Source organism: Tachypleus tridentatus, chromosome 7, assembly GCF_004210375.1.
Source record: "Tachypleus tridentatus isolate NWPU-2018 chromosome 7, ASM421037v1, whole genome shotgun sequence".
Classification (NCBI taxonomy): domain Eukaryota; kingdom Metazoa; phylum Arthropoda; class Merostomata; order Xiphosura; family Limulidae; genus Tachypleus; species Tachypleus tridentatus.
Window position 1 is genome coordinate 85,775,592 of NC_134831.1, and position 18,343 is coordinate 85,793,934.

The 18,343-nt window shown below is 34.1% G+C and overlaps 1 long non-coding RNA gene across 1 annotated transcript in view; it reads left to right on the forward strand.

Moving 5' to 3' along the window:
• Positions 1 to 730: 730 nt before the first annotated feature.
• Positions 731 to 18,343, forward strand: part of LOC143258050 (uncharacterized) — a 96,142-nt gene continuing 78,529 nt past the window's right edge. Inside the window, exon 1 of the long non-coding RNA XR_013032116.1 lies at positions 731 to 809. This is a non-coding gene — a long non-coding RNA (uncharacterized LOC143258050). The remainder of the gene's footprint in view (positions 810 to 18,343) is intronic.

Below are 18,343 nucleotides of genomic sequence, written 5' to 3' on the forward strand. Positions count from 1 at the left end.
ACATTCTTAAAACATCCTAAGAGATTGTATAAGGCTTATTGCATGTATAAGGCTTATTGCATGTATCAAGTTCTTCCACTATTTTAGCTTCAAGAGTATTTATTCCACTTCTGCTTTGAATACACTTTTAAACAGTAACGGTCTGACATGGTCTGATGTTAGGGCGTTAGACTCGCAACCTGCAGAACGTGGGTTCGAATCCTATTACCAAACAAGTTCGATCTCTCATTCGTGGGGTAGCGTTATAATATGACGGTCAATCCCACTATTGGTTGTTAAAGAGTAACCCAAGAGGTGGCGGTGGACGGCGTTAATTATTTGCCTTACCTCCAGTCTAGTTTATAATTTAGGGACAGTTATCGGAGATAGCTCTCGAGTAGCTTCATGCGAAATTCAACAAATGAAACTAAGTAGGCTTCAGGGCTCTGACACTTCGAAATCACGTTCTTCCGTCTAAAGTAACTATAAAACACTTCTCATATAGACTAACCGAACTAAATCAATCACCGGTAAATGACGCAATACTAAATACAACCAGAAACTAATGTTGTTGTTTTTGTAGCTGTTGCTACAACTTCGTGTCTAGTTTTGTGTTATTCGTAATTCGAGATTACTTTGAGCAGCAGCTGTTGGGAGAATTTGGCAATGCGCAATAAAGAAAAACTGTACATAAATACTGAGCAGCTAACTATTCTATTGGTAGTGTGCTCACTTCCTGTGTTCACATCTGGGTAACAGAAGGGCAACAACAATCAAGCACGGCTGAAAGAATACGCATGCGCAGTTAAAACAACCAATTCCACCATATCGTAAGTTATACAGGATATTCTCTATTTTACTAGGTCTTTACCTATAGACAATAAACCGAGGAAACTATTAAAAACCACGATTAATAAATCAAAACAACCTGTACTCCTAATGTGTTTGTTTGTTTAGAGACAGGTAATTTGTAAATAGCTGGTGTCCAGATAACTGTTCTTACCTAGATCACTTTGTCTTCTCGAAACAATGAGTTCTTGACGAAGGCAAGAGGCAGCGAGGGTAGGGCGATACTCCCCACACTAGAGGGAGCGTGACGAACAGCTTCGACAGGATGTTTGTAGATGGCTCTGTTGAAATAATGCTCTCATTGCCTGTCATCCATTACTTTCGTGAAGTCAGTCGCCTCGAGTTCAAACTTTGTAACTTTAGATCTAGTTCGCAGTCGCACCACCAGGGACATTATTATTCAGATTATATGACAACGGCTTTGTCCATATTGAGTGCATCAAATTCGATGATTTAAGCCAGATGCCAATATTTATATTTCACTACACGAAGAGACCAATTCATATGCATTTCGGGGCCAACAGTGTGCTATCTATTTTATCTCAGAAATCAGTTAATATGTATTTTGGGACCAACAATGTGCTGTCTGTTTCATCCCATAAACTAATACGAATGTGTTTTGGGACGAAAAATGTACTGTCCGTTTCATCCAAGGAACTAATACAAATGTATTTTGGGACCAACAATGTGCTGTATAATTCATTCAGATATACATCCGACTTATTGACCAACCCATCCCAATCTGATGAATTTTGCTCATTGATGTAGGTTATATAAACAAACTCTAGAATGTCAAACATATATTCTTTTTACTGTTACTCTTACTGTTAAATAGAAGCTTTACGCAAATTAAAGTAAAATATTTTCCTACAACTTTCTTATCAAGTGATAATGAGATAATGTCGAATGATACTTCATCTTTAGGCATACTGTGCTGTTACACATTAAAAGTAGACAAAAAAAGGTGATGTTTTCTGACAAGAAACGTCTTTTAGTTTTTTTTATTTTAGTAAATAGTGTTAAAATATTAATTAATAAAACTATTCCGTATAAAAATAGGACTAATAAATGTGTATCATTCTTACTTCTAGAGTTTATTAATGTAGCTATTAACTTTTACTCTTCTCCAGTCAAAAAGGTAAATTTCTGTGTAATAAGAATTATGGATACGGGAAAGTACAATTTACTTTAGGACTACTACTTACTTAGCCTTTGTATAAAATCATTCATTTTTTATGTGAAATATATATTATTTTGCTTTTTGAAGTTAATGATAAAGCTACACAATGGGCTGTCTGTGCTCTGCCCACCACGTGTATCTAAACCTGATTTCTAGCGTTGTAAATCCACGTGCATATCGTTGTGCAACTAGGGGACAGTAATATATATCATATATATATATCGGAAATCATTAAAGTAATTACTAGAATTGATTGCAATATTTTAGTATTTCTGTTTACATAATTACGTGGGTAAATTACATGCTGTTAGGGGTTCTGTGTCCAGCAACGTGTTGGACGTGAAAGCCATTAAATATTTTAGAAAAGTCTTCAGAAAGTAGATCTATCTGCAGTTATAATGTTAAGCTAGTTAGCTACATGACTCATAGTTCCATTAGAAGACAGTTTGAAATAGTGTATAGGTAAAATCAAGGAAGGAAACCAGTTACAACTTTAAGTAATTAAACTATTAAATAAGTTAACAAAGTGGTCAAAGCTTGAAACACTTGTTTTAATAAGTAACCACACTATATGAATAACAGAATGTCAAAAATAAAGCAATTGCTACACCTAACGTTTTCTTATTGATTGGTCACAATTTGTAGATGAAAAAGCTCTGAGTCTTCTTAAGTTCGGTCCAAATGTTTGTATAGTGACCACGAAAGTTTGAAAACGGATTTTTAATTTTCGTCAAAAGTCCAAAATTTTGAGAAATAATAAATTTGGTTTCTTTTCTGTATATCTATTGTCTTATATTCTCACTATACGTAAAATCTAGTTCCTTTGTTCTGAATTTAAGCGCAACGCTACGCGAGGGTTATCTGAAACAGCCCTCCCTAATTTAGCAGTATAGGACTAGAGGGAAGGTAGTTAGTCATCACCACCCACCGCCAATTCTTGGGCTGTTCTTTTACCAACGAATAGTGGGATTGACCGTAACATTATAACTCCCTCACGGCTGGAAGGGCGAACATGTTTGGTGTGAGAAGGATTCAAGTCTGCGACCCTCAGATTACGAGTTAAGCGCTCTATTTATCTGGCCATGCCGGCCATATAAAAATATAGTAATCTGTAGTTTGTATAAAGAATAGGTCCTTAGGAGTTTTGTTTTGTTTTTTCTTTGGAATTTCGCACAAAGCTACTCGAGGGCTATCTGTGCTAGCCGTCCCTAATTTAGCAGTGTAAGACTAGAGGAAAGGCAGCTAGTCATCACCACCCACCGCCAACTCTTGGGCTACTCTTTTACCAACGAAAAAAAAAGTGGGATTGACCGTCACATTATAACGCCCCCACGGCTGGGAGAGCGAGCATGTTTGGCGCGACTCGGGCGTGAACTCGCGACCCTCAGATTACGAAGCGCACGCCTTAACGCGCTAGGCCATGCCAGGCCCCAGGAGTTTTGGTTTTGGCTCTAAAATGTTCTGAATGATAAAGTACTTATAAGGTTGGTACTTTCTGTGGTTCAGGTATCGCTCGACCTACCAGTAAGTTAATATGAAGATATGTGCAATGTGTTTGTCGATATTGGGTGCACGAGTTTGTGTAGTGTTCGGCCAAGTATCAGTTCTTTACACATAACTAAACTTGACTTTAACGGTTGGCACCTGCATGTAACACCGTAATATTTACACGATAAACGTAATGAGACAAAATGTGAGGATAATAAACATGTCGTAATGAGCGTCACAATACTCTACAACTGTGACATCAAATTTTCATAATACATTCAGATATGCTTAACACTGCGACATCTCATGTTTGGTGTTTTACAAGACTGACCAGCAGTCATAAAAAATTTGATATATCGGTCCATCGACACTCACGGTGGTTCTGGACGCTGTGAAAATGACGTAGTTGTGACAACACTAACGACTAAGATTATAGAGAGAATTGAACATGAACATTTTTGGTATGAACATTTCACATCCATGTTTTGTGTTTGCTATACTTGTGTCGTCTGTGGGTTATAGGAACACTACTGTGGTTTCATATGTCTTTCTTCAACAGTATCTCCGTTAATAACACTCTGACAAGGTAAAAACAAAAGGTGTCTGTGATTGGTTCACAGTATTTGTCTATATAAGTAAACAATAGGAATAAAATATGTTTGTTGCTGTTGTAAGTGAACATTAGAAAGAGAAAGTGTTTGTCTGTTATAAGTAAACAATAGGAATATGTTTGTCGCTGTTCTAAGTGAACATTAGAAAAAGAAAGTGTTTGTCTGTTATAAGTAAACAACAGGAATAAAATATGTTTGTCGCTGTTGTAAGTGAGCATTAGAAAGAGAAAGTGTTTGTCTGTTATAAGTAAACAATAAGAATAAAATATGTTTGTCGCTGTTTTAAGTGAACATTACAAAGAGAAAGTGTTTGTCTCTGTCATAAGTAAATATTAGAAAGACATTCTTCGCTCTCTGTTTATCTCCATTAGTTTTATGAAAGTGTTTGAACAACATATTGTTAAAATTAAAGTTTCCACAATAATTACTGTAAGTACACTAGAAACCAGATAAATGGTTGTCTTGTTTAAAACTGGACAGCGTATTTCAAATTCGAATACTTTATCCAATTAGCAGTTTCAAAATCCGTCATCTTTAAAACATTTGTTTAACACATACTATATAATTTCAAAAACGTGAAAAATTCTAACAACTATTACTTTTCTTCCCCTTGAATCCAATTTTAGACGGAATTTCCTCCAACGAAGATACGATTCAGTAGTTGTTTAATACACATTTTGACAATTGACATGAATCTGGTCAAATTCATTTGAATTACGTCTGGTCGTAAATAAAATTACGCGTGATGCAGTATGGGTATCCAACAAAGGCAACAAAAAAACTGCATTTAATCCATCCGCTGAGCTCTTATCTTGGGGCTTGTTTATTTCAGTTATAACAAAGCCATATTGGGCTATCTTCTATCTACACCGCAGTGAAGAGAATCCCAGGTTTTAGAGTTGCTAGTCTGTAGACGCACCAAGGACAATAACACCTAGTCGTTTCTTTCAACAGAAACATAAGTTACGTTCTTCAAGAGGGGACAGTTTTTAACTATCTTTTTCTTCCCACTGCACGTGCGCCTCGTGGAAATGATAAAGAGCCCAGCTTTGGGTGTCCAATTTCATTTCAGTTCCTTCCCTACCCTTTAAAATATCTATAGTAGTAAAACAAAGAACATAATTGGGTTCTTCTGTTGGAAACTATGAATCTAGACGTACGAACTTTAGGGGCGAAGTGATGGCTTGCAAAGACATTTACACATAGTCGGCCATTTCTTACGAATTAAAAATGAAACAAGGACATATAAATGTTTAATATATCAGTTTGGGAGTTCAGGCATCACTATGTTTAAAAATTTAACAACGTGTCAACCGATTTTTTTTTAAAAGAAACAATTTGTTTGAATGTTTGATATTGATGCATTTAGATGTTACATTATGTTATGAATGTTTATATCTCAGAATAATGTGGGAGATAACCATTATTGTTGGACTGGTTTAGGCCTCTTTTTTTGAAAACACTCAATACAATTCTTATTATTCGTAATGACATTATAAATCTGTTCAAAATAAAAAGTCATCAGTTTGTTTGTTTTGTTATCGTGTACAAAGCTCCGCACATGTCTATCTAAACTCTCCCAATCAAAACCTGTTTCTATCAATAGAAGTCCGCAGACATACCACTGGGGGGTAAGGAGGGTAATAAGTCATATTCGTTAAAAACTGAAATGCATATGATAAACTCTTGCAATTACTTATGTAATAAAACTAAATATGTCTATGTTACCGTTGGTCCTCGCATGGTCAGTTGATTAGGGCGTACGACTCGCAGACTCAGAGTTGCGGGTTCGAATCCCCGCCCCATCAAACATGCTCGCTTTTTTAGCCGTGGACACATTATTATATGACGGTCAATCTCACTATTCGCTGGTAAAAGAATAGTCCAAGAGTTGGCGGTGGGTGGTGGTGATGACTAGCTGCCTTCCCTCTAGTCTTTCACTGCTAACTTAGGGACGGCTAGCGCAGGTAGCTCTCGTGTAGCTTTGCGCGAAATTCAAAACAAACAAATGCTGTTGTTTACTAAACTTTCGTGTCCCTGGTGTGACAGTGGTAGATCCTAGGAGTTGCAACGCTAAAGTCAAGGGTTTGATTCCCCTCGGTGGACACAGCAGATAGTCCAATGTGGCTTTGTTAAAAGAAAAAAAAACACACAGTAAACTTCGTAACTGATCCTGCCATTTCTAGAATATAAGTTGTACAGTTAATTTAATTTTGATGCTGTTGTTTCAAGAATATAAGTTGTATAGTTCATTTAGTTGTGATATTCCATTTCTAGAATATAAGTTGTATAGTTCGCTTAGTTGTGATACTCCATTTCTAGAATATAAGTTGTATAGTTCGCTTAGTTGTAATGCTGCCATTTCTAGAATATAAGTTGTATAGTTCATTTAGTTGTGATACTCCATTTCTAGAATATATGCTGTATAGTTCATTTAGTTGTGATACTCCATTTCTAGAATATAAGCTGTATAGTTCATTTAGTTGTGATACTCCATTTCTAGAATATAAGCTGTATAGTTCATTTAGTTGTGATACTCCATTTCTAGAATATAAGCTGTATAGTTCATTTAGTTGTGATACTCCATTTCTAGAATATAAGTTGTATAGTTCATTTAGTTGTGATATGCCATTTCTAGAATATAAGCTGTATAGTTCATTTAGTTGTGATACTCCATTTCTAGAATATAAGCTGTATAGTTCATTTAGTTGTGATACTCCATTTCTAGAATATAAGTTGTATAGTTCATTTAGTTGTGATACTCCATTTCTAGAATATAAGTTGTATAGTTCATTTAGTTGTGATACTCCATTTCTAGAATATAAGCTGTATAGTTCATTTAGTTGTGATACTCCATTTCTAGAATATAAGCTGTATAGTTCATTTAGTTGTGATACTCCATTTCTACAATATAAGTTGTATAGTTCATTTAGTTGTGATACTCCATTTCTAGAATATAAGTTGTATAGTTCATTTAGTTGTGATACTCCATTTCTAGAATATAAGTTGTATAGTTCGCTTAGTTGTGATACTCCATTTCTAGAATATAAGTTGTATAGTTCGCTTAGTTGTGATACTCCATTTCTAGAATATAAGTTGTATAGTTCGCTTAGTTGTGATGCTAGAATATATTTCCAATTGTATAATTTGAAACTATTCACATCATAGATCATATCACAATCAATAGACAGTTGATAAATTTGGCAGTAAAAATAATGGATCACTGTCACAGAAAAGCTATTCTAAATCTAAATGTAGAACAGGGACGAGTGATAAAAAGCTAAAAAAAGTCGTAACTTGGACACCAGTCTAAAGGTCATGTCAGCAAACGCATTTGTGTCCGGTTGTTTGCGAAAACTCTGAAATTTGTAAGACGCTTAAAATATACTCCATTTTCCACTTTTAAATCTTATCGTATATATTTAACACATGTTTTAAATATATACTTATTTCCGCCTCTTTCCACATATTTAAAATGCAAAAGTTATGAAAACTTATATTCTATTTGACCATATAAAAATAATACTTAATTGTTTGCTAAGTAACATCAAATACATCTCTGGTCTGGACAAAATTTGGTTTTACAAAGAACATTAAAGCGTTACTTGTAAACTTTCAATAAAATAAATACATTATTCAGATGTCGCTCAGCTAGATGTGACAACAGTAAGCACCTGAAACAAAAGGCAACCTTCAATAAGCGCGGCTGTAATTAGCTAGATTTAAAAGACATTGTGCCGCGGTTGAAAAAAACCAACTAAAAACCGTTATCAGCCAGTCTTTGTAACGTTTTTACTTAGATCTTTTAATTCTATCGAACTCACAAACTTTAACTGGATTTGATTACGAAACTCTAATTGTATTCTATTCTTCCCCTACTTTCAAGTGTTATTAATGAACTACGTTTTAACCGCCTCATGTGTTAATTATTACTTTACCCTAAGTTTGGTAAGTGCGATATAATTGTTTTTCACGAAGTTCAAACTAATCTACGAACTGGTTTTCAATACAAATAAAATCAATTTGTAAAATTATTTTCTCTTCTTTCTGAAACGTATCTTAATTCTAGTGATAGAAGGCTAAAAAAAAATATGAGAGGTTTGATTTCTTGTGGTGGACAGAGCGCAGATGTTCATTTAAGTTAAATAGCTTTGTGTTAAAACAACAAACGTAATTAGGTATAAAAAAGAAAAAAAAAACCTGCTTAGGTATAGTTTTATAATAACATTAAAAAGTGAAATACAAAATATATATTTAAATTATGTTTTATCCAGAACTTTGGTCGACTATGTGAGAGGTAAAGTTTGTGTTAATATGAAATACAAAGAAAATCTGGGCATTGAAACGTTTCATCATTTAGATAAACAGACTTTAGTTATTCAAAGTTCGTTAACACCTGAAGTAACAGCTGAAATCTAAAATGATATTTACTTACAAAGAGTAAAAAATATAGCTTTCACAAAACAAAGTTATGCGTATTTGAGGGTTTGTTCAAAATTTATTTTATTGAAAAAATTGTAGTATACAATAGTATGTTAATACCTGAGTTCGGTTATACAACGACACTGGTACACGTGTGTGCTTTTAATATTTTTCTTTCTATAAAGTTCTTTCTACCAAAACACAATACAACAATCTAATGTTCGTTGTAAATCACCCAGGATTAAAATCAATATAAAAACGACAAGACAAAAGACATCCTGGCGATTTTTCAGTTCAGAATCTGGGATTAGGCACCGACGCAACAAGAACTAAACAAAGCCATAAATTTGGAGATGATTAAACCTTCTGGTTTCCATGCATAAGGCAGCAGGCATTACAGTGATTAGAGATAACTGTAATAAACCATAAATTCTAACTAATGTTTTTTACATCGTTTTAAAGAGCGGTATTCCAAGACTTATTAAATACAACCTACGCACGTTTACACAGAAGGAAAAATATAGGATTATCGCTATTCTCTGGTAGCTTTTATGACCATATACTACCCATGTAGTGTATCTACATCGTGAGTGAGATACGGTTAGCAAACCGCTGCAGTGTCGAGACAAAAATATAAGAATGTTTGTTATCTTGAGTCCACGAAAACCTGAAGCAGGAAACTCGGTAAAGCAAAACAAGAACGGAATAAACAGAAAGACTGAATGTTTATAGATGAACACAAAGCTACACAATGGGCTATCTGTGCTGTATCTACTATGGGTATTGAAATCAGGTTTTAGCGTTATAAGCTCACAAACTTACCATCGATGGGGATGGACAGAAAGTAGAAGAAAAAATGAACGAGAGAGAGAATATAAAGAATAAATTATATTCTCTGGTAATAATTTATTAGGGGAAGGAGTTAGAATAAGCTGTATATTACGGCTTAGAAAACATGGCTTTGATTCCTAGTGGTGGGTAGAGGCACAGATAGCCAATTATGTAGCTTTGCACTTAAACAACAATCGTAATTAGGTATAATTTAATGTTGAAATTGAAAGGTGAACCGAAAAATGTATATTTAAATTGTGTTTTTTTTTTCTTATAGCAAAGCCACATCGGGCAATCTGCTGAGCCCACCGAGGGGAAACGAACCCCTAATTTTAGCGTTGTAAATCCGTAGATTTACCGCTGTACTAGCGGGGTGAAAATTATATTTTATCCAGAATTTTGGTTGGCTATGTGACAAATAATATTTGTTTTAATGTCTAGTGAATTCTTCATAGGTCCGATTAATTTAATAGAAAACAGGTCCTACGTGCCCGAGTGATTTGAGTGCTCGACTTGCAATCTAAGAGTTCCGGGTTCGAATCCACATCCTACCGAGCATGCTCGTCCTTCTAGCCATGAGGCGTTATAATATAAAGGCCAATCCCACAATTTATTTGTAAAATAGTAGCCAAAGAGCTGTCTTCCCGCTAGTCCTTCACTGCCAAATTAGGGACGATTAGCGCAGATAACATTCGTGTAGCTTTGCACGAAATTCAGTTCAGTTAACTGTACCAAATTCTTGTTTGTTCTGTTAGAGTTAAACAGGCATAGTTGGTTTTGACGCGGGAGAAAATAGCAGCTATATTCAAAACAATATCCAGTTTCAAAAAACAATTCAAAATGCAATGTCGATTCCTTTTATCTATATGTGTGTGTGTGTGTGTGGCATGTGGACAACACCAATTAAACAAATGTATTCAGGTTTGTAAAATAAATACGGATTCACCAAGCTAGTTACTGTCCTTACAGTTCACGACATGCTATCCACAACAAATGGCCTTCGAATTGTAATTATTTTATTTCACATTTGGATAAAAATTTTAAAAGAATTGAGCATCACGACTTTCTTTCACGAAACGGAGAAATTTCGTTGAAACGAAAATTCCAAAAGAAAAGTAATATTAAGCATAGCTTAATTCAGATTCAGCTCACGCTCCTACAGATCCTGATAGAAAGGAGTGGAGGAGGAACATTTTCCAAGTTTACACGTTCCGTTTAGAATAATTCCAGACAAAATTTTCATTTAATTTACTGGGAGATTGCGTGTTTTTTTTACAATGTCATGAAAACCCTTGGGGTAAGCTGATAAGCACATAAGGTTAGGTTCGAGAGTATACACGTGGCTTAGTCTTTCTTATCCACCATCTTGATATCGTCAAGGTAAAAATTAGCTCGAGTGGAAACAGACTCTTATGCTATAGGTATTGGTGGCCGATGGCAGCGCTGTCCATCTATAATGTAAAGTAATTGGGTAGGCGTGGGAGCTTTGTATAAATGCTAGTTTTTTTTAACAGAAAAGCCATTGTAATCGTGCACCAAACCAAGGCACCAATCAGCCTGCGTGTTAATCGCTATTAAGGTCGCAGATCTGACTCGAGATCAGCAGATTTCCAACAATTCGTGCTGTGCAATTTTGTGTTAATCAAAAAAACTCCCTGGAGAAGGCCTGGACATTAAGGGTTATAATATCATATCTCTTTATCATCACGAGTAGTCGCACTGAAGTTTGAAACGTAAAGTGGAACTCGAAGCAATAAGTCACACATTACAAGTGTTATCGTAAGGTAGAATAAAACCTGGGAGGAGAGGAGGGGAGACATTTATGGAAGAGTTTCGAGAGAGAAAGAAAGAAAAATCATGATATGTTCTTTATTAACATTATTGTTTTCAGCTATGAGAATGTCTCCCCAGTAGTTAATAATGAAAACTAACATTTATTTATTCTATGATATACATCTAGTAGCTACGTCACGGCCCTGCATGGCCAGGTGGTTAAGGCATTCGACTCGTAATCCGAAGGGTGCGAGTTCGAATCCCCGTCACACCAAACAAGCTCGCCCTTTCAGCCGTGGTGACGTTATAATGTGAATTCAATCCTACTATTCGTTGGTAAAAAAGTAGCCCAAGAGTTGGCGGTGGGTGGTGATGACTAGCTGCCTTCCCTCTAGTCTTACACTGCTAAATTAGGGACGGCTAGCGCAGATAGCCCTCGAGTAGCTTTGTGCAAAATTAAAAAAAAACAAAAACACAAAAACTTGACCTTGTATTTCAACTACTGTCTCAGTGCGTATTGTTTAGGTCCTTTGGCACGTCACAAAGTGCCACACCAAGGAGTTTTCTGCTGAAACATTATTCAGACAATAAAACCTATGGATTTAGCATTGTTTTAGATAGTGAAGGAATTCCCAGTTCTACTTCTTTACTTTTTAAATAGTAGTTTCTGTTGTTTCCTATGAATAATACTATAAAAATAATAATATTCATAACGACATTATTTTATAGTTGAAGTGAACAAACACAAAAACTGATTATTTTTAGTCGCATTCTTTGTATATGTTATTGATCCGGTATTTCCAGGTGGTTAGGACAATTAACCGTAAGCCGAGGGTTGCGGGTTCGAATCCTCGTCATACCAAATATGTTTGCCCTTTCAACCAGGGGGCATTATAATGTGACGGTCAATTGTTGATAAAAGAGTAGCCCATTAGTGTGACGGAGATTCGAACCTGCGCCCCTCAGACTGAGCGCCTTAACCAACTGCCTGGTCTGACCCTGAAAGCGTACTTATATGAACCTGTAGTCAATTTGTCAAATGAATAACACCCCGATGATCAAAATAACACCAAAAGTAAGTTGGTGATCTAATGGAACAGCTTCATCCAAAAAACAAAAGTAGCTTGACTTCAATAAACCGGAAATAACATGAAACATAGTTTGGTTATCTGAAAAAATAGATACACCAGAAAATAACATGAAAAGAACCAGAGTGATGTGAAAAGATAACCCTAAAATTATTTCGTAATTAACGATAGACCTTCATGAATTTTAACATGTTAATAATACGTTTATAATACATGAAAAGGTGATTAATTTGGTGTTAATTACCAATAAACTTTAGGCTTATATTTTGTCTTTAAACATTGTTAATAAGGTGATACACAATCATAAGACGTAAGCAGTTGGACTCAGATATTAGTTTAACATTAACACAGAAAAAAAGCGAATAAACTATACATCTATTTGCTTTAAACAGAATAGCACATCTTGCTTTGATGCTACCATAAGTTTATTGTTGTAGGGTTATGAAATATTGTACCAAATGTCTTCTGTAACTCCCAAAAATTCTACCTCGTTGTTTGGCTGCCGTTTGATCCTCTCAGATTTCATATAACTCGTAATAATAATCGTATCTGGTAAAACTATGGTTGCAGGTGTTTCATTGTTTACTTTCACTTCAGGTATCGATACTGCACATTTGTTGTATGGTTGAGATCATTAACTTGCTAATAGATGTGAATCTCTGTCCAAGAGCCTGCACCTTTCAACAGTCGGGGTACCATCCTTTTTGTGTTGATCTTCAACAGAGGTTAATATGTAGCCCATACGTGTACTAATCCCCCAACTGCATATTTTTATGTGTTGAATGTCCAACCATTCTTCCCTCTGCAACCGAACAAACTATAGTTGTTTAAAATTTTAAACAACTATAATTAATTTTAATTATTTTAATTTAATTTAAATTTATCTATAAATAATTCCACTCTTTCTCAGCTTTTTGTTTTAACTCGTTCATTTAATTCTGAGGCTCATTTCAGTTTTCTATTTGAAATTTCTACTGAGTATATATTAAAGCTTTTACAACAGCCACTCGTTTCATGACGCACTTTTGCACAAATTATTTTAACGAAACATGTATTGACAGTAAACTTCAAATTTTTATATCTACTCATCCCTGATTGACAGCCAACATTAAATATTTGTATCCACTAATAAAATTTTGACAGTCCACATTAAAAATATACATCCACTACTCCCAGTTTGACAGTCGATATTAAAAATTTGTATACACTAATTTATGTTTGATAGCCAACATTAAATATTTGTATCTGTTAGTTCCATTTTGACAGTCGCCATAAAAAATGTGTACCCATTAATCACAGTCAGACAGTTGACATAAATAAATTGTACCCATTAATCACAGTTTCAGAGTTGATATTAAAAATGTGTATCCACTAATCCCAGTTTGACAGTGAAAATTAAAACAATTGTGTTCACTAATCCTAGTTTGACAGTCGATGTTAAAAATATGTGTCCATTAATCACATTTTGACAGTTGATATTAAAATTTTTTATCCATTAATTACAGTTTTACAGTTGATATCAGAAACTTGTATCCTTTAATCACAGCTCGACAGTCGATATTAAAAATCTCTATCAACTAATTACAGTTTGACAGTCAAAATTAAAAATTTGTAACCACTAATGCTAGTTTGACAGTCAATATTGAAAATTTGTATCCATTAATCCTAGTTTGACAGTCGATATTAATATTTTGTATCCACTCATTACAGTTAGACAGTCAAATTAGGACTATTGATAATAAAAAATTGTATCCACTAATTACAGTTTGACAGTCAAAATTAAACAAATTGTGTTTATTAATCACAGTTTGAGAGCCGATATTAAACTTTTGTATTCATTAATCACAGCTTTACAATCGAAATTAAAAATTTCTATCCATTAATCAAAGCTTTACAGTCGATATTAAAATTTTGTGTCCATTAATCACAACTTGACATTCGATATTAGAAACTTGTATCTACTAATCCTAGTTTGACAGTCGATATTAAAAAATTGTATCCACTAATCCCAGTTTGACAGTTGATATTGAAAATTTGTATCTACTAATTTCAGTTTGACAGTCAAAATTAAAAATTTTTATCCACTAATCACAGTTTGACAGTCGATAATAAAATTTTGTATTCATTAATCACAACTTGACAGTCGATTTTAGAAACTTGTATCCACTAACCCTACTTTTACAGTCGATTTTAAAAATTTGTATCCATTAATCCCATTTTGACAATTGATATTAAAAATTTGTATCTAGTAATTACAGGTTGAGAGTCAAAATTAAAAACATTGTGTCCATTAATCACAGTTTGACAGTCGATATTAAAATTTCGTGTTCATTAATCACAGCTTGACAATCGATATTAATAATTTGTATCCATTAATTACTGCTTGACAGTCGATATTAAAAATTTGTATCCATTAATCACTGCTTGACAGTCGATATTAAAAATTTGTATTCATTAATCACAGTTTGACAGTGAAAATTAAAAATTTGTATTTACTAATCCTAGTTTGACAGTCGATATTAAATATTTGTATCCATTAATCACAGTTTGCAAATTATATTAGAAACTTGTATCCACTAATTACAGTTTGACAATCAAAATTTAAAAAAATGTGTCAATTAATCACAGTTTGAGAGTCAAAATTAAAAACATTGTGTCCATTAATCACAGTTTGACAGTCGATATTAAAATTTCGTGTTCATTAATCACAGCTTGACAATCGATATTAATAATTTGTATCCATTAATCACTGCTTGACAGTCGATATTAAAAATTTGTATCCATTAATCACTGCTTGACAGTCGATATTAAAAATTTGTATTCATTAATCACAGTTTGACAGTGAAAATTAAAAATTTGTATTCACTAATCCTAGTTTGACAGTCGATATTAAATATTTGTATCCATTAATCACAGTTTGCAAATAATATTAGAAACTTGTATTCACTAATTACAGTTTGACAATCAAAATAAAAAAAATGTGTCAATTAATCACAGTTTGACAGTCGACATAAAAAATGTCTATACATTAATCATAGCTTGATAGTAGATATTAAGAATCTGTACCCACTAATCCTAGTTTGAGAGTCGATATTAACATTTTGTACCTATTAATAACAGTTTGACAGTCAAAATTAAAAACATTGTGTTCATTAATCACAGTTTGAAAGTCGATACTATGAATTTGTACCCATTAATCATAACTTGAGAGTCGATATTAGAAACTTGTATCCACTAATACTAGTTTGACAGTCGATATTAAAAATTTGTATCCATTAATCCTAGTTTGACAGTCGATATTAATATTTTGTATCCATTAATTACAGTTTGACAGTCAAAATAGAAAAAACATTATGTCCATTAATCACAGTTTGACAGTCGATATTAAAAATTTGTATCCACTAATCACAGTTTGAAAGTTGATATTAGAAACTTGTATCCACTTATCCTAGTCTGAAAGTCGATATTAAAATTTGTATCCAGTAATCTTAGTCTTCCCTGATAATGTGGTCAGAATATCAACGATTTTTATTTAATGACTTAAAGACATTTGGGAGAGGCTATGATTTTACAAATAATTTTGTCTAGAAATAAGGTACCATACTCGATTTTCTCTAATATAGTAGATATAATAAAATGTGTTTTCATGAGGGATATTCAGAAAACCAGATGATAATTTTATAAGTAAATAACATTTACTACAAAAACTTTCAAGGAAAATGCCACAAAATATATTGTTTGATAAAAACACATGATATTAAACCATCAATTTATTGAGCATAAGAGTTGGAATTTTTTTGTAAAAACTGATATGACAAGTGTGAAAATATTACTTCAGGCTTAATGGATGAAAGTTGAACTGAAAGTTGTTTCATAACTGTTACGTTAAAATCAGTGATGTCGAGAAAACCCACTTGTAGAGAAATTTATACGCAAAAACGGCTCGTTTGGGTTGAGAAAATATTTTACATAGAAGAGTGAACAACGTTTCGACCTTCTTCGGTCATCGTCAGGTTCACAAAGAAAGAGGTAACTGACCGGAAGCTGGCCACATGTTTGAAAGGGGTTGTGTAACTGAGTGTCGGAATGTAGAGGGCGGTGTTAGATGTTTGAATATATAATTTTATTTATTTTATTATATTGATATAGGTATAAAGGCGTTCCTTTATATTGGTTTATTTTGGGTTTAAGTTGTTGTATAAGTAAGGCTTCTTTAATTTTGCGTTTGTTTATGTTTGTTTCTTTATTTAGTATTTGAGTGTTTTCTATGGTTATGTTGTGTTTATTTGACTTACAGTGTTCGAAAACGTGTGAAGGTGACTTTTATGTTCTTTGAATCTGGTTTCCATTTTTCTACTTGTTTCTCCAATATAGAAGTCGTGGCAGTTATCACATTGTATTTTATAAATAATGTTGATGTGGTGTTTGTCAGTGTAGTTTTTACATAGTATAGACCTCAGTTTTGTGCCTGGTTTTTGAATAAATTTGGTATTAACTGGAATGTCATATTTTGTTCTAGTTTTTGCCAAATGTTGGTTATTTTTCTGCTGATATCGGGAATATATGGTATGTAGCAGTATATGGTTTCGTGATTTTTTGATTCGTGAGATATATTTACTTTTGTTGGTTGATTTCGCTTTCTGTCTAGGTGTGTGCGTATAATGTTTTCTACGGTTTGTGGAGGAAACTTATTGATGTTGATGAAGTATTGTTTTATTTTGTCTAATTCATCGTTAATTTTATCTGGCGAACATAGTTTTATGGCTGTGTTTATTTAGTTTCTTAGTATGTTGCGTTTTTGTTTTGTTTCATGTGCTGAGCCCAAGGAATGTATAGTCCAGTATGGGTGATCTTTCGGTGGATTTCTGTTTTGAATTGTGTGTCGGTTCTTGTAATTTTGAGGATAAGAAATGATATTTGATTGTTTTCTTCCTGTTCACATGTGAAGTTAATGCTGGGATGCATAGAGTTAATGTGATTGAAAAAATTAAGTATGTGTTCTGTAGATTTAAATCCCGCAACCGTGTCATCTACACATCTGTACCAGTATAGTGGTGGATGTAATGCTGTGTTAATTGCTTGTGTTTCAACTTGTGTCATAAAAATATTGGCTGGAACTGGTGATACTGGGTTGCCCATGCTTAGGCCATTTGTTTGTAAATAGTTTTGGTTGTTGAACATGAAGTTTGTCTTTATCGTGGTGAATTCTATGAGGGTTGCTAATTGGTTACTGGGAATGTCTATAGTTGAGTTAGGGTCTCGGATATAGAGTTCTAAGGCTATCTTGCAGGCTTCAGTGGTTGGAACTTCTGTAAAGAGGGATATAACATCGAAACTGTCCATTAAGGCTTTATGATTAAGTTGATTTAGATTAGACTTGAAATTAAAAGAGTCTTTGATGAATGAGCTGGCTAATGTTACATATTTGGAGAATGCCCATGCTATGTATTTACTCTGAGTTAACTTACTCTGAGTTCAGTTTTCTTACTTCCAGTTGTTTAAGTTGTTTTGGAATTTCGCACAAAGCTACTCGAGGGCTATCTGTGCTAGCCGTCCCTAATTTTGCAGTGTAAGACTAGAGGGAAGGCAGCTAGTCATCACCACTCACCGCCAACTCTTGGGCTACTCTTTACCAACGAATAGTGGGATTGACCGTCACATTATACACCCCCACGGCTGGGAGGGCGAGCATGTTTAGCGCGACGCGGGCGCGAACCCGCGACGCTCGGATTACGAGTCGCACGCCGTACGCGCTTGGCCATGCCAGGCCCTTACTTCCAGAAAGAAGAGAATTTACCCAGCGCTCACAATCTTATTCATACAATTCTCAAATATTTCCAAAATAGTCTTAATTAATTATTTATTTATTATTTGAAACCAGATGCTTTAAACTTTTTCACCATATGAAGTGACTGTTCTCAGTAGAACCTCACAGTTAAAAACCTACACAAAAATATCGCAAAAACTCTTCGTGTTTCTTTATTTTGAAAATACAACATATCGTAGGTACTCATACGTCACCTAGCACTCTTTTACAAAGTAAACTTCGTTTATTTGTTGGAAACGTCTAGCTTTATCTGGGTTGTACTAGCCAGGCTTTCTGTCGTCACAATCTTTTGGTG